Source organism: Mobula birostris, chromosome 7 (genome assembly GCF_030028105.1).
Source record: "Mobula birostris isolate sMobBir1 chromosome 7, sMobBir1.hap1, whole genome shotgun sequence".
Lineage (NCBI taxonomy): Eukaryota > Metazoa > Chordata > Chondrichthyes > Myliobatiformes > Myliobatidae > Mobula > Mobula birostris.
In genome coordinates this window covers 187,762,448-187,788,837 of record NC_092376.1, presented here as the reverse complement: position 1 = coordinate 187,788,837, position 26,390 = coordinate 187,762,448, and positions in this window count along the sequence as shown.

Below are 26,390 nucleotides of genomic sequence, written 5' to 3'. Positions count from 1 at the left end.
AACCCATGTATCCAATTAACCAACTAACCTAAGCAATACACGCAAATGCTGGCAGTTTGCTGAGTTCCTCCAGCATTTTAGACCATAAGACCATAAGACAAAGGAACAGGAGTCGACCATTCGTGTGTGTTGCTTGGATTTCTAGTTTGTGAACCAACTAACCTGTATATCTTTACAATACAGGAGGAAACCAGCGCACCCAGAAGAAGCCCATGAAGACACAAGGAGAATGCATAAACTCCTTACAGACAACAGCAGAATTGAACCTAGGTCACTAGTGTTGCAATAGTATGGTGCAACACTGCAAAGCCACCCACATCTTCACCAGCAGCACTGTAGCAGCTCGAAAAGACAGCTCACTATCTTCTCAAAGGCATTTTGTGATGGGCAATAAATACAGGTTGTGGCCAGATCCCAAAAAGGAATTTAAAAAATTAATCTGATATGAACCTTAGTTTGACCTTGGCAATATCACCGTAAGAAATGACATCATGTCAGTCATCCTTCAAGAAAGCAAAATAGAAATTTGAGGTAACTAACAAAGATAGCATTTAATTTTGGAATAGTAAATGTTCTAGGTATCATTTATATTTTGCTTCCCTTCAAGAAAAAAGTCATAAATATTTGTCCGAAACATGAAGCCAGTTAATTATTGCTCTGGGTCAAAAAAATAGTCAACCATAGCAATTTCATAATCATTGTATCACTTAATAATAATGAATAATGTGGATATTTTTGTTGATTAACCTACACTCAGTGGCTACTTTATTAGGTATGTTAGTGGTCTTCTGTTTCTGAAGCCCATCCACTTCGAGGTTTAGTGTGCTGTGTGTTCCAAGATGCTCTTCTGCACGTCACTGTGGTAATGTGTGGTTGTTTGAGATACTGTTGCCTTCCTGTCAGCTTGAACTAGCCTGGTCATTCTCTGACTTCTCTCAATAACAAGTCATATTCACCCATAGAACTGACACTACCTGGATGTTTTTTTCATTTGTTGCAACATTGCCTGCAAACTGAAGAGACAGTTGTGCATGAAAATACCAGCAGATCAGCAGTTTCTGAGTTACACAAACCACCCTGTCTGGAACCAACGATCATTCCATGGTCAAAGTCACTTACATCACATTTCTTCCCAATTCTGGTGTTTGGCCTGAACAACAAATGAGCCTCTTGACCTGAACTTCTACATCCTTTTATGCATTGACTTGCTGCTGCATGATTAGCTGATTAGATGCTGTATTTGCATTAACGAGCATTTGTATAGGTGTACGTGGTAAATTGGCCACTGAGAATATAAGAAGACCATAAAAGCATAAGATATTGGAATAGAATTAGGCCATTTAGCCCATCAAGTCCACTCCATATTTCAACATGGCTGATTCAATTCTCCTCTCAGCCCAATCTCCTGCCTTCTTCCCATATCCCTTCATGCCCTGACTGATCAGGAAGAATTTCACAGATGCACCATTCTCTGGCTAAAGAAATTCTTAACTTCTCCATTCTAAAAGAACAGCACTCTATTCTAAGGATGTGTCCTCTGGTCTTAGGCACTCCCAGCATAGGATGCATCCTGTCTACATCCACTTAATCAAGGCCTTTTGCTATTCGATAGGTTTCAATGAGGTTACCCATCATTTTTCTGATTTCTAGTGAATATAGGCCCAGAGTCATCAAATGCTCTTCATATCCTGGAATCACTATTATGAACCTCCTTTGAACCCTCTCCAGTTTCAGCACATCCTTTCGAAGATAAGGGGCCCAAAACTGCTCACAGTACTCTGAGTGAGGCCTTACCAGTGCTTTATAAAGTCTCAACATTACACCCTTGCTTTTATATTCCTCAATATGGCTGGTTCAATTCTCCTTTTATAGTCCTCTTGGAATGCATGATAACATCACATTTGTCTTCCTCACCACACGCAACCTGCAAATTAACTTTTAAGGAATCCTGCACAAGGACTCCCAAGATCCGATGCGTCTCAGTTTCTTTTGTATTTTCTCTCCATTTTGAAAATGGTCAGCTCTTTCATTTCATCTACCAAAAGGCATGATCATACGCTTTCCAACACTGTATCCCATCTGATATTTCCTTGTCCATTCTTTTAATTTGTCTAAGTCCTTCTATAGCCTCTCTACTTCCTCAAAACTACCTACCCCCCCATCTTCATATCGTCTGTAATCTTTGTAACAAGGTAATCAATTCCATCATCCAAATCATTGACGAATAACGTAAAAATAATCAGTCTCAGCCCAGTCCCCTGGGGACCACCACTAGTCACTGGCGGCCAACCAAAAAAGGTTCCCTGTATTCCTATTCTTTGCTTTCTACCAATCAGCCTCTGCTTTATCCATGCTAAAATCTTTCCTGCAATACCATAGAAACATAGAAACATAGAAAATAGGTGCAGGAGTAGGCTATTCGGCCCTTCGAGCCTGCACCGCCATTTATTATGATCATGGCTGATCATCCAACTCAGAACCCTGCACCAGCCTTCCCTCCATACCCCCTGATCCCCGTAGCCACAAGGGCCATATCTAACTCCCTCTTAAATATAGCCAATGAACTGGCCTCAACATTTCCTGTGGCAAAGAATTCCACAGATTCACCACTCTCTGTGTGAAGAAGTTTTTCCTAATCGGTCCTAAAAGGCTTCCCCTTTATCCTCAAACTGTGACCCCTCGTTCTGGACTTCCCCAACATCGGGAACAATCTTCCTGCATCTAGCCTGTCCAATCCCTTTAGGATTTTATATGTTTCAATCAGATCCCCCCTCAATCTTCTAAATTCCAACGAGTACAAGCCCAGTTCATCCAGTCTTTCTTCATATGAAAGTCCTGCCATCCCAGGAATCAATCTGGTGAACCTTCTTTGTACTCCCTCTGTGGCAAGGATGTCTTTCCTCAGATTAGGGGACCAAAACTGCACACAATACTCCAAGTGTGGTCTCACCAAGGCCTTGTACAACTGCAGTAGTACCTCCCTGCTCCTGTACTCGAATCCTCTTGCTATAAATACCAGCATACCATTCGCCTTTTTCACCGCCCGCTGTACCTGCATGCCCACTTTCAATGACTGGTGTATAATGACATCCAGATTTCATTGCTACTCCCCTTTTCCTAATTGGCCACCATTCAGATAATAATCTGTTTTTAAACGCAAACAACAGGAATTCTGCAGATGCTGGAAATTCAAGCAACACACATCAAAGTTGCTGGTGAACGCAGCAGGCCAGGCAGCAACTTTGATGTGTGTTGCAATAATCTGTTTTCCTGTTTTTGCCACCAAAGTGGATAACTTCACACTTATCCACATTAAATTGCATCTGCCATGAATTTGCCCACTCACCCAACCTATCCAAGTCACCCTGCATCCTCTTAGCATCCTCCTCACAGCTAACACTGCCGCCCAGCTTCGTGTCATCCGCAAACTTGGAGATGCTGCATTTAATTCCCTCATCCAAGTCATTAATATATATTGTAAACAACTGGGGTCCCAGCACTGAGCCTTGCGGTACCCCACTAGTCACTGCCTGCCATTCTGAAAAGGTCCCGTTTATTCCCACTCCTTGCTTCCTGTCTGCTAACCAATTCTCTATCCACATCAATACCTTACCCCCAATACCGTGTGCTTTAAGTTTGCACACTAATCTCCTGTGTGGGACCTTGTCAAAAGCCTTTTGAAAATCCAAATATACCACATCCACTGGTTCTCCCCTATCCACTCTACTAGTTACATCCTCAAAAAATTCTATGAGATTCGTCAGACATGATTTTCCTTTCACAAATCCATGCTGACTTGGTCCGATGATTTCACCGCTTTCCAAATGTGCTGTTATCACATCCTTGATAACTGACTCCAGCAGTTTCCCCACCACCGACGTTAGGCTAACCGGTCTATAATTCCCCGGTTTCTCTCTCCCTCCTTTTTTAAAAAGTGGGGTTACATTAGCCACCCTCCAATCCTTAGGAACTAGTCCAAAATCTAACAAGTTTTGAAAAATTATCACTAATGCATCCATTATTTCTTGGGCTACTTCTTTCAGCACTCTGGGATGCAGACCATCTGGCCCTGGGGATTTATTTGCCTTTAATCCCTTCAATTTACCTAACACCACTTCCCTACTAACATGTATTTCGCTCAGTTCCTCCATCTCACTGCCCCCTCTGTCCCCTACTATTTCCGGAAGATTATTTATGTCCTCCTTAGTGAAGACAGAACCAACGTAATTATTCAATTGGTCTGCCATGTCCTTGCTCCCCATAATCAATTCACCTGTTTCTGTCTGTAAGGGACCTACATTTGTCTTTACCAGTCTTTTCCTTTTCACATATCTAAAAGCTTTTACAGTCAGTTTTTATGTTCTCTGCCAGTTTTCTCTCATAATCTTTTTTCCCCTTCCTAATTAAGCCCTTTGCCCTCCTCTGCTGAACTCTGAATTTCTCCCAGTCCTCAGGTGAGCCACTTTTTCTGGCTAATTTGTATGCTTCTTCTTTGGAATTGATACTATCCCTAATTTCTCTTGTTAGCCATGGGTGCACTACCTTCCTTGATTTATTCTATTGCCAAACTGGGATGAACAATTGTTGTAGTTCATCCATGCAATCCTTAAATGCTTGCCATTGCATACCCACCGTCAATCCTTTAAGTGTCATTTGCCAGTCTATCTTAGCTAATTCACGTCTCATACCTTCAAAGTTACCCCTCTTTAAGTTCAGAACCTTTGTTTCTGAATTAACTATGTCACTCTCATGTCCTGACGAAGGGTCTCGGCCTGAAGCGTCGACTGCGCCTCTTCCTGGGGATGCTGCTGGCCTGCTGCATTCACCAGCAGCTTTTATGTGTGTTGCTTGAATTTCCAGCATCTGCAGAATTCCTGTTGTTTGCGTTTTTAAAATGGCTTCTTTGTTATGTTATAATAAAATTCCTTCTCTGTAATGTTAACTGCTAAGTTAATGGTAGCAGCTTGTTTGGGTTATAATTGCTGATAACAAGAATTGTATTCATTTGTTAACCAATTGGGATAGATGTTATTCTTTCTTGTGTGTCTGTAAGCTATTGTTTTCACAGGCTTTGGCCAGAAGGCGCGATGGGGACAGAGAGAGGACATGTGATGCTGTAAGCTGGGCAATGGAACAGACCCCGCGTGAGACTCCAAGGCCCAGGGTCTTCGGCGAGGAGAGGACATGAGGACAGACTTGTGTGGAGTGTTTGGTCAATCACCGAGGGTGGTCCCATTCGAGGGTCGGCTGAGTTTGGAGGACATCGACTGGAGGAAAGGGAGACCCAGTTCTGTAAGAGCTCCAACAAATTATTTGTGCATAGAACTGATAGATTTACTAACTTGGCGCCTTTATTGTATTTGTTTCTACTAACACATCACCAAGAAATACTTATAAAGTGTAATCATTTAATCTCATATGGTGTACTGTCTGTTATTTGGCGTGGTGGGGTACATCACACAGCATCTACACCAACTTGATTACCCAGTTTGGTGGGGCCGAAGTCTGCTCCCCCAGATGAAAGCGAGCAGAGTGAGCCTAAGGCTTACCAGGGGAAACACAAATACACAACATCAACTGATTCTCCTTTGTCTACCCTGCTTGTTATTTCTTCAAGGAATTCCAATAGATTAATCAGGCAAATTCTTCCCTTGAGGAAACCATGCTAAATCCTATTTTATCATGTGCCTCCAAGTACCCTGAGACCTCTTCCGTAATAATTGACTCTAACATCTTGCCAATCACTGAGATCAGACTAACTAGCCTAGAGTTTCCTTTCTTCTGCCTTTCTCTCTTCTTGAAGAGTGGAATGACATTTGCAATTTTCCGGTCTTCTGGAACCATTCCAGAATCTAGTGGTTCTTGGAAGATCATTACTAATGCCTCCACAATCTGTTTAGCCACCTCTTTTAGAACCCTGGGGTGTACACTATCTGGTCCAGGCAATTTATCTACCTTCAGACTTTTCAGTTTCCCAGGAACTTTCTCTCTAGTAATGGCAACTTCACACACTTCATGACCTCTGCCACCTAAAACTTCTACCATACTGTTAGTGCCTTCCACAGTGAACAAGGTTCAGAGGATCATGGATTCAGTGCATTTTACAATTCAATTTCTTTCCAACCTCCTGAATTCATTGCTGATGTGATTTCAAATGTTTAAAAAAAAGAGGTAGGAAATTTCGTTCAATTATCAGTCATCAATGGACCTTGGAGATTTTACACTAAAGGTTAACCAAGTAATTTGTCAGTAATTCTTTGTGAAGCTAGAAGAAATCAGAGAACCTGGAGTACCCCACATTCTCACAGGAAAGACACAAAAGACTGCAGATGCTGGAAGCTGAATCAACAGAAGATCTACTGGAGGAACTCAACATCTCTGATGAGAAATGGACTCCAGATGAAGGGTCTAGTATAAACATTCAGAGCTTTTACAGACGACGAGTGGAAGTGATGAGTGTCCATTTATACCTCCCCAGATGCAGTCTGAGCCAGCTGTTTGTTTTTTTTAATATATGGTTCCAGAGAAAATGTGTCAACATCTCATGACAGCAGCTGAGATCAGGATTGAACCCAAATTACAGGAATTGTGCAGCAGCAGCACTAACTGCTGTGCCACCATAGAGGACTTAATGCTTGCCACAAGTATACATAATGAATTATCTTGTGGTCAGCAAAAGGGATGCACCAATACAAGAGGTTTTAGTTGGCTCCTCCTGAAAGCAGTAGCAAAACCTACTGCTCTCCAATGTTCAATCCCTGGAAAAGAAAGTAGATTATCTTCTTCTGCGTCTGATCCAGGGTGAGATGAGAAGCTGCTATATGCTTATTCTTAGAGAAACATGGCTCCAGGACAACATCTTATACACCATCAATCTTCAGTCTATGCTAATCAGGGACATGTGCTAGTATTATTTTATTTATTTATTGAGACACAGTGTGGAATAGGCCTTACTGGTCCTTCCAGCCACGTCACCCAGCAACACCCTATCTTGCCCTAGCATGTGGCAATTTACAATGACCAATTAAACTAAGAACTGAAATGTTTTTGGACTGTGGGAAGAAACTGGTGCACCCAGAGAAAACCAATGCATTCCACGTGGAGGATGTACAGGCTCCTTACAGATGATGTCATAATTGAACTCTGAACTCCAGTGCCCCAAGCTGTAATAGCGCCGTGCCAACTGCTATTGAAATTATTGAATTTATTTAAATCTTACATCCATCCCATAAAGTGAAGGAGTGAAAATCTTTGTGTTATGACTTTGTTACAAAGTACAGACATGTGAATTTGTAAGTCTAATGGCTTGTAGAAAGAAGTTGTCCTGTGGACTGTTGGTCCTGGCTTTAATGCTGCAGTAGCATTTGCCAGATGGAAGCAGCTGAAACAGTTTATGGTTGGGGTGACTGGTGTCCCCGATGATCTTCCAGGCCTTCTTTCTGCACCTGTTGCTACTAACATCCTCAATGCAGGGAAGTTCACATTCACAGATGCGTTGGGCTGTCCGTACCACTCTCTGCAGTGCCCAGCGAACAAGGTTGGTGCAGTTCCTGTATCAGGCAGTGACAGAGCCAGTCAGGATGCTCTCAGTGGTGCCCCTGTAGAAGGCCTTGAGGGTTTAGAGGCTCAGGCCAAGCTTCTTCAGCCACCTGAGGTGGAGGGGATGCTATTGTGCTTTTTCCCCACACAGCTGGTGTGTACAACCCAGGTGAGAGCTTTGGTGATGTGGTGATGTGTATGAAACTACTCACCCTCTCAACTGCAGTCCCATTGATGTTGATCGGGGTGAGCCTGTCTCCATTCCTCCTGCAATCCACAACCAGCTCTTGTTTTTTGGACATCGATGGATAGGTTGTTATCTTGGCACCCCTATATTCTGAGGCTGTGTCCTTTGGTCATAGACTCACCCACCATAAGAAACATTCTATCCACGACCACTCTATCAAGGCCATTCAACATTTGATAGGTCACAATGAGGATATCTCTCATTCATCTGAATTTCAGTTAGTAGAGGGACAGAGCCATTAAACACTCCTCACATGACAAGCCCTTCAATCCTGAAATCGTATTTGTGAACCTCCTTTGAACCCTCTCCAATGTCAGCACATCCTTTTTTAAATAAGTGGCCCACAACTGCTCACAATGCTGCAAGTGAGGCCTCACCGGTGCTTTATAAAGCCTCAACATTACATCCTTGCTTTTATATTCTAGTTCTTTCAAAATGAATGCTAACATCGCATTTGCCTTCCTCCCCAGGGACTCAACCTGCAAATATGTGTATGGTTGAATGATAATAAACTGGAATTTAAACTTGAACTTGATACATAATCATTTATTCCTTCCTACATGCAAGTCGGATTAAATTCCTTTCCTTATTTCTAGGTTAACAAAGCTGTAGTTTTGATTGTTGCTTTTCTTGCTTTCACTGGCCACTTTGATATAGAATTCATTTGAATGGCTTCCCTTTGTTTTCAGTCATCTTGTATTTTGACTGCCCTTTAAAGTTAAGGGAGAACCCTTAATAGTTTCTGTAATGTATGGATCTATTTCTTTTAGAGCAATGACTCCCCTTTGCACTATTTATGGACTGATAACTTACCATGCACACTGATCCGTGCCGTCTCTCTCTCTCTCTCTCTCTCTCTCTCTCTGTACTATTGAACTTGCTGCAACGTCTGTATCTTTGGAAATAAGCACTTATACAAGTAGGCATGTAGGCAGACACATGAACTGACAGAAAATGGAACAATATAGATCATATACAGACAGATGTGCATCTTCGAGGTTGGCCCGGCATTGTGAGCCCTGGGTTCTGTTCTTCTGTTGTATTGTTCTGTGTTCTACTTCCTATGTTCTGAGGCTTCAATTTATATCTTGAATCTATCTGTATGTGTGGACTTGGCCTTGATTAAACATCCTGGTACTTCTTTACGTTTAACATCAAAGTCAAAGTCAAGCTTATTGACATGTGTTCAAGCACCTGTGCAAAGAAAAACTTACTTGCGGTAGCATCACAATAGCATAGCATCAGATAGACAATGTGCACGAGAGAAATATAAAAGAACCACACAAATTCTGCATAAATTTGACAAGAAACAACTTAAAAATAATCTACACAAAATGCTGGAGGAACTTAGCAGGCCAGGCAGCATCCATGGAAAAAAGTACAATCAATGTTTCGGCACAAAACTTTTAACTGTACTTCTTTCCATAGAAGCTGCCTGGCCTGCTAAGTTCCTCCAGCATTTTGTGTGTGTTGCTCAAATTTCCAGCATCTGTAGATTTTCTTTTGTTTGTGATAAAAATAATCTATTATAGTACAAAGTGGTCAAGAAGGGCATAATCTTGCCGTACTGAGGTAGTGATTAGGGTTGTGTTCATTTGGTTTAAGGACCGGAATGACTGAATAACTGTTTTTGAACTTGGTGATGTGGGACTTCAGAGTTCTATACCTCCTGCCTGATGGTGGTTGTGAGAAATAGGATGGTGGAATCTTTGATGAATGGTTGTGCTCTCCTGAGGCAGTGCCTCATGGTAAATACTGCTGTTGTCAAGGAGAGACCATTATTCTCTCTGGCTACTTACCTTCCTGCGCAATTGAATTGCCATATCAGACCAAGATGAAGCCTGTTAGAATACTTTCACTAGCACATCTGTAACTGTTCATTAGAGTGTTTGTTGACATGCCAAATCTCCTTAACCTTTCAGGAATGTAATGATGCTGGCCCACCTTGCTTCTGATTGCATCTCAGCACTGGATCCAGGACTGTTCATCTGATAAGACAATGCCCAAGATTTTCTTGTTTCAGACTGTATGAGGGATGCAAAGGGAAGTGACAGCACAATGGAAATTGAGCAAGGCAATCAGCAATATTAAAAGGGTTGAAAATAAGTGTTGGCCTGGTTGAGGCTCTGATGCTGTTACCAAGAATGGGAACAGTACCCTTTCTGTTCCCCAATGGCCAGTTTAACTCAGCTTCCACTTCTTTAAAATAGAATGTGGATAACATAACCACGCTGAAGGTCAAATGCTGGTGTATCTGAAGGTCAGATGCTGGTGCACACTGTATCTGACTTCCCACATTTAAAATAGAATGTGGATAACATAACCACACTGAAGGTCAAATGCTGGTGTATCTGAAGGTCAGATGCTGGTGTACACTGTAACTGACTTCCCACAATGCCATTGGACTCTGTTGATCCCAGCCAAGCGGAAATAAGCTGAAGAGCACGACACACTTTGCTGCATTCAGACTGTGACCCCATGCATCTGAACACGCTCATTGACTATCTTGAATCAGTTAAGTTCTCAAGTTTCTGTTCCATCCTCCCCAATCAAAAGCAATCAGTCCTGATACTTTTTTTTCACATGGACCAGATTGTGTTTAGAGACACAAAGTTGGTGCAGTCTTTAATTGATTGTATTAATGATTCTCATTCCATTGTGTATTTATTGAGCATGCCTGCAATAAAATTAATCTCAGCATAGTCTATGGTGACATAAATGTACTCTGATGATAAATTTACTTTGAACTCTGAACGAGAGATGGCAGACTGCCTTTCCAGATAGAGGGTCTTGATCCAAAATGTAGTCTGTCTGTTTCCCACCACAGATGGTGCCTGCCACTGACCTGCTGAGTTCCTCTAGCTGTTCTTCTTCCTGCTCCAGATTTTTATTTCTATCAATTTATATTTACGTTTTAATTATTTTACAGATGTTCAATGAATTGTAACAGATTTTTATTTTAAATTAATGTTTAAACATTTAATGATATTTAAATTCATTTATCCTGCTTTAATATGTCTATGGATTTTTTTGAACATCACTTAACAATAATATAAGGGCAGTGCTCGGGACTGAGACTTTGCTCCTACCAGTCACAGACCATGATGCTGCATCTTGGGACCCCTCACATGGCCATCTCACCAGTGCTGCGGTGAACAGAAGCTGATAGGGGATTAGCGTGGGACTGAATGCAGACAGTGAGCAGGACTGATCATATCCTGGTGCATTATATATTTATAAAAATGTAAGGATTGATTGCTTTTTATCAATCTTTGCAGGGACAGAGCACACACTTGAGATAACAAAATCTATATCAGTGGTTCTACGAGTAAAATAAAAAGGTAGATTACAGAAAACAGATGCCATGGCTTTTAATGAACTGGGACCTTTTATTAAAGGAGTAATTTTGGAGAGAATTTTATTGCAGATCAGAATACCACTGATTTCTTCATGTGCAGATTCAGTTTCACAAGTTCCAAACCCTCTTTTAAATCTGTGACTGCAGTGAATCATCATCAGAATCAGGCTTATTATCAGTGAAATATGTTGTGAAATGTGTTGCTTTGTGGCAGCAGTACCGCACAAAACATAAAAAAACTATAAGTTACAATAAAAAAGATAAAATAAATAATGCAGAAGGGGACTAGTGAGGTAGTGTTCTTGAGTTTACGAGCCATTCAGAAATCTGATGGTGGAGGGGAAACTCTTCTTAAAATATTGAGTGTGGGTCTTCAAGCTCCAGTACCTCCTCCCCTCTGATAGTAATGAGAAAAGACAGTATGTCCCAAATGGTGAGTGTCCTTAATGATGGATGCTGCCTTCTCAAAGCACCACCTCAATGGTGGGGATTGGAGCATTCATATCAGATGACAAAGCAATCAGTCAGCATGTTTTCCACTGTGAATCTATAGAAACTTGGTGACATACCAAATCTCCTCAAACTCCAAATGGAGCATAGCTGCTGGTGTGCCTTCATGATTGCATCAGTATATTGGACACCATATATTTGTTCTTGTTTGTCATATATAAGGAAAAAAAGGAAATGCTTTTGTTTATATGCCATTGAGATGGTTCATTCTGTACATATGTCCATTGATAGATATATATATATATAGAGAGAGAGAGAGAGAGAGAGAGAGAGACAGACAGACAGACAGACGGACAGACAGAGACAGAGAGAGAGAGCAAGACGAGAGTGCCAAAGACTTTTGCACTGTACTGTAGCAATTTTGTGTTTTGCACTGTACAGCTGACACAAAAGAAATCATAATATATGTGAGTGATGATAAACCTGATTCTGCAATGGGTCTCTATTGTGGACTGAGAGTGGGAGAAGGGCAGGGAGAGGGGAGGGCGTAGGAAGAAATGGCTCTGTAATGATCAATTAACCAATTATTTGGAATTAAATGACCTTGCCTTGTGGCACAGGGCTGGGTTGTTTGCATTAACTCGCACCCCAGCACTCCTTCTCTGCCACCTGTCCCACACACCTCACACGATGCTCCACTTTTGCCATTCCCAATATCCTTTGCTTAAAGGATTTATAAACTCGCTCTCTGCTCCACATTGACAAATATAGTACTGTGTAAAAGCCTTAGGTACCCTAACTATACATACATGTCTATATATGTGCATATACTGCACATAGCATGCCCACCATGTTCGCAGCATAACACGAGGAACAAAAAAAAACTACAGCTAAACAAATCCCTCATCCCTCTTTCCCATCACTTCACACACACACACACACACACACCCAGTTCTGTAACCCCAGGACGGGCAATCGCCATCCTCCAGAGGACTCACAGACTTCGGGCCTTCAACTTCCCCAAACGACTAGCAGCCCAAAGCTCCAGTCATTTAGTCTCGTTGGACTGGAGTACCAGGGGATTGCTGCCCTGATGGAGGTGCTTGCCTTATGATAGAATGTGAAGCTAATGCACTCTGTGTATGTCGCAGTTTCTACCCTTTGAAGAAAACAAAAAGTTCCAGCAGTCTGCCCTGCATTAGACTTCAATGTCAAGTTAATTGTCCATTCATTTAACTGATGCTTACATTAATTTGATCTGTGAAAATGGCTTGTCAGATTTGGTTTCTATGCCCATCGTGACCACGTTTCAAAGCTAATGTCTATGAAGCACTTAGAGATTTTGTTTAGAAGCGAGACATGGAGATAAGGCAGGGAGCTATATAAATGCAAATCTTTCTTTGCGCTGTCTAACTCCAGCTGTGTTCAAGTTCTGCATGGCATAAAAATGAGCTTGTTAAAAGGGGACTGGAGACACAGCTGTGTATCATATGCAAAAACCTTTGGGTAAATTTCTGGATGGATAGGCAAGCATGAGTTGCTATACCATGCTTTGTCACTAAGTGGTAGCGTTGCATTTTGTAAATATATTTCTAAACAGTCCATTGTAAAGACTTTCGGAAAACATTATTTGTCAGGTTAAATGAGAGCACAAATTCTGAATTTGTTTTGACATCGCAACTGCAAGGTGAGCTTTTCTACTACCAACTCATTGCTAAAATGTTCATGGCGCCTCAAATTTGTAAAGAAAATTACAGGCAGTTGAAAAGGCAAGGAGGGCTGGGGTGCCATATTCTGATCAGAATTACAAAATGCTGCTATTATTGGGGAATAAAAGCTGCTATGAACAAGAGTGTAATTATTGTTCAGAAGTGTGGTTACTCCTTCATGCCTCACACATAAAAGGAAAACAATGCGGCTTTGTATAGGGGAAATTGTTGAGATGTTACACCTGGAATATTTATCAATCATTGCATCATTCTGACTAATGGTGATGTTCAATAAAAAGGGAGCAGAATTCAATGGAAGATAAACCTTTGAGTCTCAGAATTATTTTTAAGCTAAAAACTTATAAAGCTTTGCTTTAATTAATTGCCATTAATGTTCTCTGCAAAGTAAGGTAAGCCATTTTTCATTTTCAAAAAAGTTATGATGCATAGCAGTCAAATAGGAAATTAGAAACACACACAAAATGCAGAGGGAACTCAGCAAGTCAGGCAACATCTATGGAAAAGGGTACTGTTGTGATAAATGGTCTCGGCCTGAAATGTCGTCTGTACTCTTTTTCATAGGTGCTGCCTGGCCTGTTGAGTTCCTCCAGCATTTTGTGTGTGTTGCTTGGCTTTCCAGCATCTGTAAATTTTCTCGTTTGTGATAGGAAATTAGAAATATGTATTCAACACTGAATCTCCAATTGTTAATTATTTTAGTAAAATATTCACAGTGGACACATTTTAGGTACAGCTGTACACCTGCTCATTAATGCAAATATCTAATCAGCCAATCAGGTGGCAAGAAATCAATGTGAAAAAGCATGCAGACATAGTCAAGAGGTGCAGTTGTTGTTCAGTCCAAACATCAGAATCTGGAAGAAATGTGATCTAAGCGACTTTGACTGTTGGTGCCAGACAATGTGGTTTGAGTATCTCAGAAATTGAAGGTCTCCTGGGCTTTTCACACACAACCGTCTCCAGAGTACTCAGAGACTGGTGACAAAAAGCAAAAAAAAAATCCAGTGAGTGGCAGTTTTGTTGGCAATAGGTTAGGTAGGTTGGAGGAAAACAGCTAGGCTGCTCCAAACTGACAGGAAGGTGGTAGTAACTGAATTAATCATGCTTTCCAAGAATGCTGTGCAGGAGAGCATCTCTGAACACACAAAATGTTGAATCTTGAAAGGATGCGCTACAGCAGCACAGACTACAAATACAAATTCAGTGGCCACTTTATTAGATACTGGAGGTACCTAATATAGAGGCTACTGAGTGTAGATGTAGGAGCATTGTGTGTTTCAATAAAAGTATCCTGGAGGTGGTTCCTTACAGTCCTCATAGCCGGGGAGGGGGTGAGGCAGGAGGTTTGTGGGTATAAGCTCTCACTGCTATTCAATTATCCCAATGGCCAAGTTCAGCTTCTGGCCTTCATGTGTGGCTTAGCTACTAAGCTCGGTGGAACTATTTCTACTGACAGGAGAAGGGGCAAAGGTGGATGACTGGTGCCTTAAAACCAGTCTCTTTGGGCAGATGGGGAGATGTGGTTGGCATTTCATCTCGGAGAAGGAAAGCTCTGATCTCAGACCTCTGATGCCTTGCAGCTATACCCTCTCATGGGGAAGAATTTAGGAGTAAACCTCGAGGGGAAAATCTGGAACTGGAGTACGAAAGGTAAACCTACACTGGAGTTCAACACTGACTGGCAACTCCTGTGATGCTGCTGGTGCCGAGCTGCATCAGTCTCTGAGGCTCCTTTGGATTCATCAGCTGCGTGGTGAGGAGGATCCTGCTGCATGGGCAACAGCCTGCTTTCTGCATCGTACTGCCCTGGCTTGCGTATCGAATTCAACAGTTAGGTCGCAACCTCCATGGTCGACCCCAAACCGCACTGGCCATCATCATGGAGATAAACTGATGCTGAAAGACATGAACAAAAACGACGCTGCAGTTAAGTGCTCATGCTACCTGATCAAAGTGAAGCTCTTTGGTCGCTCTTCTCCAGAAGGCTAAGAAAAGAATTCAAGTCAACCCCAACTTCCAGTGGCTGCTTGTGGGCTATGGAGCACGCATCCAAAAATAGACATGAAATAAGGAGGACCATAATTTGGCAGAACCACGTGAACTTAGGTACTATATTCAAAATTAGGGTGAAATGGCAGTATAGTAGTTAGCACAACACTTTACAGAACCAACTATAAGATCAGGGTTCAATTGCTGCTGTTGTCTGAGAGTTTGTACGTTCTCCACGTGACTGCATGGGTCTCCTCTCGCTGTTCCAGCTTCCTCCCACATTCTAAAGATTGACGGGTTTGGATCAGTAAGTTACGGGCATGGTACATTGGTGCCAGAAGCATGGCAACACTTGGGCGCTGCCCCTCAGTACATCCCTGGTGCACGGGATCCATTTCACTGCATGTTTTGATGTACATGTGACAAATAATCTTTAAAAATCTTTAAATCTATCATGCAACACACGATAAAATAGGGTAGTATAATTATATTCAGGACAACTGGATAATAAATAATCTTGAGTGAAGATTTACAGACATAAACGGATTTCTACATGGATCTCTTTCATGTGCAAGATAATGGCATCAGACCTTTGATAACCTACAAGCCTGCTGTTCTATGTGAACTGACATGCTTGGAACAGTCCTTGTCAATGATCCTGCTTAACGTGTTGTTCAGTAAAATTCCCATGTGAAGTCCTGACAGGCCAGCTACCTTTACAGTTTAGAATGTAAACTGAAGGGTTCACTCTCTGTTTTGTTGTGTGACTGAGATTCTGAAGTAATTGGTTGACCAGACTCACCCCTTGAAGGAAAGACATGACAAAATATTAAATGCATCTTTAGTACAAAATAGAATTAAAACGGATGGTGTGAAGGTGACTATTATATTCGATCTTCGCTTGCGCACCAGACCAAGATAGATTGAAAAACAGGGGCTTTAACAAATATTATCTGTCAGACAAAGGCACATGTCATCAAGGATAAATCTAGCATTAGCATGGAGCAATTAGTACTGTCTTGAGAAAGCATTCATTAAATATCAGTAAGTGTCGTGTGCAGTGAAACAACTTATAAAACATAGAAAATGAAACAGGACAGCACTGTAAAGGCTCACAATGCTGTGCTGACCTTTCAACCTACTGCACGATAAATCTCCCCTTTCCTCCTACATAGCTCATCGTTACCGTCTGTTACATCACTGGCATTTAGGGAGCAATGGAGGTCCTCCTTCTTTGGCAGTTATTCAGGCTTCCTTCATCATGTCAGTAGCTTGGATTTCACTTCTTGAAAGTCCCGGTTGAGTCTCAGGAATACCGTTGCACTCAGATATAGAAGGATTTTTCATTGCTGTTTCCATAACAGTTTTGTTTGACCAGTCTAGGTTGATAGCCATGAACTGAGCCACTGAACCATTGAACCTGGAGTAGATCAGGAGTGGACCAGCTCCTGGTTTGGCCTCCACCTTTGACTTGTTAGGCATGGGTGACCCTACTGAGAGCCAAAGCATAAAGTCCTGACCCCAGCCAGCATAGCTCTCTAGGTTTTTGAGGCACACAGGCCTCCAAACTGTGACGAAGTTGTGGTCCTTTTGTATGTGCATAGCAGTAACCCACCACTGTTCTTTCATTCGTGTGTCTATCTAAAAGTCTCTGAAATGTTCCTAATGCATCAGCCTCTACTACCACCCCAGGCAGTGCATTGCATTGACTTTAAGCAAACTACGAACACCAATATTGTCATAACTTCTCTGATGATTGTCAGATTGTCACAGTGGAGAAGCTTGTGTGTTCCTGAGATGCTAAGAGTGATGCCGTCTGGAGCTTAGCCCCTGGTGGTAAGGTCAAAGAGAAGGTTCCAAACAAATGGCAGTCCAGTTAAGACCTCAACAGCAGGGTTTGCAGAAGATGATGACATATCATAACAGCAGTGAAGGCAGAGGAGGGCTGCAGCAGTGAAGGATGCCAGTCATCTTGCACTCCATGTTTTTGGACTCTCACTCTGATATGCCAGGCTTTTTCCCACAGAGATTGAGTGGGGCTACAGGGGTTACGGGTAAAAGGTGAATAGTTTAAGGGGAACATGAGTGGAAATTTCTTCATTTAGAGGAAGGTCAGAGTGAGGAAGGAGCTGCCAGCGCAAGTGGTGCATGCAAGCTTGATTCCAACATATAGGAGAAGTTTGGAATGGTACGTAGATGATGCAGCTATGGAGGGATTTGGTCCCTGAAGGTTGACCGGAGTGGGCACTTTAAATGGTTCAGCATGGACTAAATGGACTGAAGGGCCTTTTTCTGTGCTGTACTTTTCTATGCCTCCATAACAATATGGTGGCTGCCATCAGCCTCCCAATTAAACAAAGTCACACATAGGCGTTCTCCATTAAGGGAATCCACAACACTTCCTGAGGATAGAGGTTCCAAACCTGGGGTCCACGGACCCCTTAGCTAAAGGGAGGCTCTCCAGAGCATAAAAAAGGTTGGAAATCCCTGCCTTGGAAGAACATCATAATCGACTCAAGTGATCGCAATACTACTAGTATGTCGTGAGACAATCACTAAGAAGCATATGTAATAGAAATGAAAACACAACAGGTCCAGCAACAATGAAAGTGATGACTCTGCTTTCTGTTGGATTATTTAAAACTCAGCTGTCAGAATGATATGCAAAACGTCAATCTACATTATTTGATGATTAGTTGTAGTAAACAAGAACTTGAAGATACTCATCATCATCATTACGATCTGTGTTGTACGACATGGGCGAATATGATCCTTCTATGACCATGATTGTTCTTGGCAAATTTTTCTACAAAAGGGGCTTGGCATTGCCTCCTCTGGGCGGTGTGTTAGTAAGACGGGTGACCCCAGCCATTACCAATATTCTTCAGAGATTGTCCGCTTGGCGACAGTGGTCTCATAACTAGGACTTGTGATAGCACCAGCTGCTCATACAACCATCCACCACCTACCCCCGTGGCTTCACGTGATCCTGATTGGGGGATCAGCAGGTGCTACACCTTGCCCAAGGGTGACCTGCAGGCTAGCAGAAGGAAGGAGTGCCTTACACCTCCTTTGGGAGAAACATATCTCCACATCACCACCCAAATGAAGATACTAGGGCAGGTAAATTGTGTTCCTGCTCTGACAGACAATGAAGTACCATGTCAAGATAGATTCACATTTTTAAAAAAAATATTTACGGGATCTAGCATCTCTGGCTACACCAATATCCTCAGTATCCTTGAAAAATTAGCAATGAATTGTCTTGAATCGTTATAGTCAATAGAACTGGTGGTTTGATATAACCAAGTGACCCATTAGATCTTTTGAGAAGACATTTTTAAGTTAACCTGTTGCTGTTGGTCTGGAATCACAAATAAGCCCAGATCAAAGTTGAAAGTTGGAAGTGAAGTCAGGTGAGGACAAATGATTTTCACCCTCAAAGGCAGCATTGAATGATATGGGTTATTTTCAACAGTTGGTAGTTTCATGTTTTGCCATTAATGACCCTAATTTTAATTTCACATTATTTAATCAGTCAAATTTAAATTCCCCAGCTGCCTTAAGCATGATTCCAGAAGATCACTCCAAGCCTCCAGATTACTAATCCAATAAAGTAACCACTATGCCACTGTTCCCATGGATTCACGGCAATGAGCCACACACTGATGCCTCTTGCTTGCATTGATTTGAATGGGTAATGATTGGCTAAGCCTATTGTTTTTGGTTATATTGCAAAATACCCTGGCAAGTAACCATTGAGTAGCTTGGCTCATCTTACTATAAGTACTTTGTCAAATGGTCAAATGCATCCCTTATGAAGAATAGGTTAGATCAGATGATGGATAACTTGAAAGGGTATTCTTCTACCTAATTGCTTCCTACTTGAAGGCAAAACCATCTCTGAGGCGGTTGCCCACAACAGATGCTAAAGATTTGGATTTCGCTTCTCCAAAGTGACTGTAACTTTGGCTTTGTTTCAGTTTGGAATAGCCAGTTAAACTGTGCCAAGAATACTTGATAATTCACTTCGCAACAAGCTTTCTAGTTTGACTCTGTACCACTACACTTCAATACCAGTGGGAACGGAAGAGCCATGTTCTTGGCTATATAATGAAGATAGTTGCATTGTAGCCAAGCATTCATAAGTAGGTAAACATATTTATTAAATAAATGTCAAACTACATTTTAATGCTATCAGTTATTGTTATTGGTAGTATTACTAGCCTAGGGTATTCCAAAGGGCAGACGTTCATTCAATTTTATTTTATTTAGAGATACGGTACAGTTCGGGCCCAGTGAGCACACATTTACACCCATGTGACCAATTAAACTGCTAACCTGTACGTGTAGGAGGAAACCAGAGCATCCAGTTTCATGGGGAGAACATGCAAACTCCATACAGACAGCAGAAGAATTTAACCCAGGTCGCTGCCGCTGTCATATTCTCACGCTAACCGCTGCGCCCCAGTGCCACTGCTGAAGCTGACTGTTTGCATTTTGCATTGGTCCAGTAGTAAGTTAGTCAGGCTGACTTACTGGTGATTCAATTCTCAGTTTCCATCCCACGTCAGTAGCAGTTAGCTCATCTTAATTGGGTGGCAGCAATGTACTTCAGTACAACAGAGGATGCATAGCAATAAATGTCCTAAATACTAGCTGTTAACAGGTACTCCTACATGAAGTAGGCCTGAGCAGATGTAGGGTGTGCTTTGAGCTCCTTAAGATCCCATAAATTTGTTGAGACTTACTATGGGAATGGCTATCAGGAATTACATTTAATTTGTGCAGAATTGTTCAATTAATAGTGAGAAAGTACAGGAGCCTCAGGACTCACACTGTCAGGTTCAGAAACAGTTATTACCCCTGAAATATCAGGCTCTTGAAGCAGAGGGGATAACTTCACTCATCACTGAAATTTCCCCTCAACTTATGAACTCACTTTCAATGACTCTTCGTCTCATGCTCTCGATATTTATTGCTTATTTATTTATTGTTCTTATTATTTCTTTATTTCTGTATTTGCAGTTTGTTGTCTTTTGCACATTGGTTGAGTGCCCAGCCTGTGCCAGCATTCATTGATTCTATTGTAGTTATTATTCTATTATGGATTTATTGAGTATGTCTGCAAGAAAATGAATCTCAGGGTTGTATATGTAATTACTTTGATTATACATTTACTTTGAACTTTGAATTTTGAACTTTAATTACACTTTTTCACTACAATCCACGGCCTGAAATTTCCCTTTGTGAGTTGTGCTCTTAAATCATCTCAATAACCTAGCGTTTTTGCAGTATCCTAAAGGACTCTGTGAACTGGACCCTCAAGAATGCAGGTACAGCCATGGACAGGGCTAGAGTGAAGTGGTGGAGCCTGAGCCTAAGATCAAAAAACAAAACCATGTTTGCCCATTCCTGAAGTGGACTTGGGGCCAGATCAAAGCAGTGGGGCCCAGATCCAAGAGCTAAAAACGAACCAGTGTTTGGCTGACTTAAGCACCGTGCCAGATTAAAAATATTGAGGCATCAAAGCCAAGGATGAAGGACGAACCAATGTTCAGCTCTCTACTCCACAAGACTTTACTTGCCTCAGTGCTGAACTGGCCCTGCAGCTGCGGCCTGCAAACATTGGCACTCATCTTAGCATCCGATTGGCTTCGTGCCGTGGCCTGCAGCCACTGGGCTCCTGGACTTTCCTGACCACTGAACTGGCTTCACGACTGTGGACTCACTTTCAAGGACCCTGCAGTTCATGGTCTGTGTGTTATTTGTTTAGGTTTTTCATTGTTTGCACGATTTGTTTTTTGTTTGCACATTCGGTAATCAATGGTCTTTGTTGTGTGGGGATTTTTTTGATGTGCTCTATTGTAGTTCTTTACTTTTGTGGCTGATTGTAAGAAGACAGATCTCCAGGTTGTATTTAGTATACAAACTTTGATAATAAATGTACTTTGAATTTTGAAAAGGTGGTTGACACAAGAGACTGCAGATGCTGGACTCTGGAGTGAGAAAAGCAAGCTGCTGTGGGAACAAAATGGGCAAGCGGCATCCGTGGGTGTGAAGAAACTTTCAATGTTTTAACACTCTGAATCGGGACTGAGAGTGCGGCAAGAAGATAGCCTGTACTAAGAGGGGTAAAACGGGGACTGGGAGGTGACAGGTGGATGAGGAGTCCAGAGGATAATGGCTGGATAGAGATAGGTGGGGGTGGGAATACAAATAAATTTGGGAGGCGGAGGCAGGCGGGTGATAGGTATAAGCCAACAAAGAAAGACAGATGGAGCCAAGTTTGGAGTGGGGAGTGTAAGAGTTAATGAAGTGGGAACACAAGAGTGTAAGAGTTAATAAGTGGGAACACAAATTCTGCCAGTGCTGAGGGCAAAAGGGTAAGGAAATATCAGGGGAGAGATGGAGGGCAGATGGAACCAGAAGGAAGGGTTCCAGTGTGTACGGGGGGGGGGGGGGGAGGCAGTTAGAGAGAGACAGACCGACGGAGCCAGAGAGACAGAGAGAGGGGGGGGAGATAGAGAGAGGGGAAGGGAGAGGTGGACAGAGAGAGAGAAGGAGAGAGAGAGGGAGAGAGGGAGGGGGAGAGAGAGAGGGGGAGAGAGAAAGAGAGGGAAAGAGAGAAGGAGAGAGGGAGGGAAACAGAGAGAGAGAGGGAAAGAGAGGGAGAGAGAGAGAGAGGGGGAAGGAGAGAAGGGGGAAGAGGGAGAGATTGAGAGGGGGAGGGGAGAGGAGAGAGAAAGGGGGAAAGAAAGGGGAGAAAAGGGGCAGAGAGAGAGGAAGAAAAGGGAGAGAGAGATAGAGGGGGGAGAAAGGGAGGGGGAAAGAGATAGAGGGAGAGTAGTAGAAAGAGAGAAGGAGAGAGCTGAGGAGAAGGGGTAAGAGAGAAAGGGAGGGAGAGAGAAAGAGGGGAGGAGTGGTAGAGAGGCTGAGTGATAGAGAGAGATATACAGAGTAGGAGTGCTAGAGAGAGAGCTGGGGAGAGAGATGAAGAGTGGTAGAGAGAGGGACAGAGAGAGAAAGAGATAGGGGAGAAGGGGGGAAGAAAAGGGAAGGGAAAGGGATAGACAGATAGACAGGCACACAGGCAGACAGACATAGATTGCTCCCTTAATATAATTGCTCATTCTAGCCTCTTTTCTGTCTAGTTAGTGTATGTATGAAGATTAGTTTTGGCTTTCAAGATGATTGAAAACAGTTTACCGTTGTCAAAGTATTTGGGTCGGTTAGTTACTGTTAGGATACTTTATACTTTATACTTCAATTTTGCCAAACAATTGATACTAGAACGTACAATCATCACAGTGATATTTGATTCTGCGCTTCCCGCTCCCTAGATTACAAATATTAAATATTAAAAATAGTAAACATTAGTAAATATTAAAAATTTAAATTATAAGTCATAAATAGAAAATAGAAAAATAGTATGGTGGAAACATACATCAAGAATGTAGAATGAGCAGTGTGGTAGTTATCGGATAAACTGTTTTCATCCACATGGGAGGACAGGCAGAGTCTTGATTTAACATTTTTTTCTGAAAGAAGTGCTGCCAGCAATGCTGAAATTCCAATAGGCTGCACTACAGTGTCATGCTGGAGTTGTTTTCGCTCTGGAATTACATTTAAATTTACAGTCTTTTGATTCATGTAAATACCAAGTTCTTTTTTTTTTGGCATGTGCCTGCGTGCGTGCGAGTCTGTGGCTGTGCGTCTGCGTGTGCATGCGTGCATCCGTGATGATGTCTTTTCATGGCTTTTACAAGGCGCGGAACGAAAGAGACTGTGTGGCAGGTCACTCCTCACAAAGACATTTTCGCAGTATTTTTCCCTTTATTTTATGAGGTCGAATTGCGATCTCGACACTCAACCCAGCACGGATGGAAAGCGTACTTGGGAGCGGACCCGACTGGTTTCGAACCCGGGAACCTCGGCACTCGGGTCCGGTGCCGATGTCATTGTGCCACCAGCCGGCCCGTAAATACCAACCTCAAGTTCAAGTTTAATTGTCATTCAACCATACATGATTACAGTCAAACAAAACAGCATTTCCTCCAGGGTCAAGATGCAAAACATATTACCAACAGCACACAGCACACTGCAAATAGCACAGAAATTGCTTCTCATCATGAGGTAGCCTGCACTACCTGAAGATCTAATTACTCCATTACGTATTATGCTAAAGCCAGAGAGCATTTAGCCCATTGGCTCCATGATGGATCCTAGCAAAAATGAATGGAATTTCTCTAACTTCTAGTCGCCACTCCTCTCTATTTCCCTTGCCACTTTATTGTTGTATTTTCCTTCCATTTTCGTGGCCCTCTTACCCCTTTCTTTCTCCTTCCCCACTCTTGTGACCTGCCCATCACTTCTTTCCGTTCCCCACCTCTTTCCCTTCACTCCATTGTCATCTCCTATCACATTCCTTCTTCCATAGCCTTTTACAGCTGTCACGATGCAGCTTCCCATATCATCTCCTATTCTCCCACCAATTTCCCTTCTCTGTCACCTGGCCTCATCACGGCTCAGATTGTACTTTTCCCCACTCCGCCTTCTTGATTCTTGCTATTGCCCCCTTTCTTTAATAATGAAAGCTCTTGCCCCAAAATAGCAACCGTTTATTTCCCTCCATAGATAGTCTTCCTTGCTGAGTTCCTTCAGCATTTTGTGTGACTTGCTCAAGATTTTCAGTAACTGCAGGATCTATTGTGTCAATGAGATAAGATATAGGGGATTGCAAGCCTGGATGACTAGGTTCCTGCATGTCCTCCCTGACAGTAGTAATGAGAAGAAGAGCTCCATTGGTGAGGTTCCTTAATGATGGATGCTGCCTCCCTGAGGCACTGCTTTTGAAGATAATCTTGAGAGTGGGATGGCTTGTTTCCATGATGGAGAAGGCTGATTCTACAACCCTGTGCAATTGCTTTTGATCCTGTCACATTGGAGCCTCCATACTGGATGGTGATGCAGTCGGAAAGCTCTCTACCAAACATCTGTAGAAATCTGCTAGTCTTTAAAATTCTTGATATCTACTTTGCTAAGAAAGGAAAACCTACGTTTCCCTTCCTCCAATAACTCTGAAAAAAAGTATTTGTATGTAGATATTCAAGGTTTTTAACAAAGGGGACAAAGGTCAGAATTACGCAGCTGTAACTGTTCATGGATACTTTTAGCCATGTAAAGACAAACTGTTAATAGCTTCTTGTCCAAATATTTGGGCATTTGACACATAGTTAGGAGGAGTAGATTATATGATCCACTTCAGGGACAGGGTTGAATGAGAACTGCTGCATACATCAATGCAAATGAGGTGTAAAAGCCTGAACAGTATATCTGCTCTTGAATCATTCAATAGACATTTGCTTTTAAAGGAGTGCATTCACTACACACCTTAAGGTCACATTCCTGTATATAATGGATTATTGGTGTTATTATGATTCAATATTATGGGTGCCACAGTAGCACAGTGGTTAATACAGTGGTATTATAGATTGAGGTATCAGAATTTGGAGCTCATAAGGCCATGAGAACAGAAGATTTAGGAGCAGAATTAGGCCATTTGGCCCATTGAATTTGCTCTGCCATTTCATCATGGCTGATCCATTTCCCTTTCAGTCCCAATCTCCTTTTTCTCTCCCATCACTCTTCATGCCATTAATTGGTCCTCATATGCTAACATTGGTAGCATTTTCATTCCCAAAATCGTTCTCATGACACTTTTGTACGCTCTCCGATGCCATCAATTAGGAGTCTGTACATCCTCCCCATGAAATGTGTGTGTTTCTCTGGGTGCTCTGCTTTCCTTCCACAATCTGAAGACATACTGGTTAGCAGGTTAATTGGTCATTGTAAGCTGTTCCATGATTAGGCTAGGGTTAAATGGGGGGGGGGGGAGGATGGAGTTGTCAGACACGTGGGTCAAAGGGCCAGAAGGGCCTATTCTGCTCTGTATCTCAATAAATTAATAAATAAAATCAGAAGTGTTTTCTACGCTCTTTATCATTTCAATGACAATTCGCCCATGAGATATTCATGCAGTTTTACAATTGCCTTTTCAAGTATAAATACAGTCTGACGTGCTGCTCATGTTTCAGTGCCATCTGTATATCTTTCCTTTATTGTCTCATTTTATGAGAGTGCTGCTGTTAAGTCAAGCAATTATTACTCATCCCTAATTTCCCCTCAGAAGGTCATGGTGATATGTCATTTTGAACTAATTGCTGTATGAAGTGACAGTATTTCCACACCATCATTCACTCATTAGGAGTTTGAGGAGATTTGGTATATCACAAAAGACCCTTGCAAATTTCCACTGACATACAGTGGAGAGCATGCTATGAAGGCTACAGAGAGTGGGACTGGAAGAGGCTACAAAGGGCTGTAGACTCAGGCAGCTCCAGCACGGGCACTGCCTCCTCACCTTCAGAAAGGCTGCGCCACAGGAAGGCAGCATTGGTCGTTAGACCCTCACTACCTGAGATGTAACATCTTCTCATTATGCATTGAGCTGATTCAGGAATCTGAATACCCACAACCAATGTTTAATGAACAACAGCTTCATCCGCTCCACCATCACATTTCTGAATAGTCCATGAAACTCATTACTCCTCTACATAAAGACGTGGAGGCCGTGTATTTATGTATATTTAAGGCAGAGGTGTGTGTGTGGGGGGCCCCATCCCCTTTCACATCTACTGGGACATAGGCCCAGTAGCTTGACAGAGTCCTCTATGCTGGGCCAGTTTTTCACTTGGTCTTCAGGTGTAGTCTTCCTTCAGAGTAATCTTCCTCTCCCAAAGATGAGATCTATGGAGCCTCAGTTGGCCTTTCTGTAGCACTGATTTTTTTATGGAATGGAGTTGCTAGCCACATGCTCAATCCTCCTGTCACAGCCGGGCTTGGGACCATCCATGGTGGAGTTCTTCCTCCTTTGTGCCACTTGTTTATTTATTGTCATTTAGAGAAATTGTAATGTCTTTCACAGTACTACTGTCGCAAAATAACAATTTTCACGATATACTGTACAGGAATCTCAATGATAATAAATTTGATTTTGAATCTTATTCTAATAGGT